The following is a 705-nucleotide window of genomic DNA, read 5'->3' on the forward strand; positions in this document are numbered from 1 at the left end:
GTGATGCATCCACATGGCTGACACTGACAAAGGATCTACAAACTGCGGTATAGGGTTTCACGATAAATCCTGAGGGGATTTGACTGATCTTGTCAGATACAAAAGTTACATTTCTTATTATATAGGTCTTGCTTTATCTTGGTCTTAACCATCCAGGAGAAAAGTATAAAAAAAAAGTATGAAAAGTAAAGCCATATTAATATGCTGAGCTTTAAAAGGCTCAAGTCAACAACTGACATTGCCAGTTCTACAGATAACCCACTATTATGGACTACTGGACTATATTGGAATATTTTGCTGAATTCATGCATGTACAATATTTAAATGACAACTCTTTTCAAGAGTATTTTTATTCTGAGCAGGTTTTGTTTTCCCTACTCAGATTCCAACTCATAATTTAACCCTTCTTGCATATCCTCATGAGTCATCCTCCCTTTATCTACCCATGTATTTCTAAAGCACTAATATTGATCCTCCCCCAAATTGGAATTTATTTTTACATGTTAACATAACATATAACCTTCTCAGCTCATAGATATTTAAGTCAACTGAAGACAAGAGCTTTAGTTTTTATTTATAATTATGTACCCAGAACCCTATATTCTGCATTGTACATTTGATATGCAAAACAATAAATATAAATCAATGAATCATGAAAACAATACTTTGGTGATTGTATATATTTGTGCATGCAAGTCCATTTGT

This window comes from Octodon degus, unplaced genomic scaffold, assembly GCF_000260255.1.
Source record: "Octodon degus isolate 3935 unplaced genomic scaffold, OctDeg1.0 scaffold00133, whole genome shotgun sequence".
In the NCBI taxonomy this organism is placed as follows: domain Eukaryota; kingdom Metazoa; phylum Chordata; class Mammalia; order Rodentia; family Octodontidae; genus Octodon; species Octodon degus.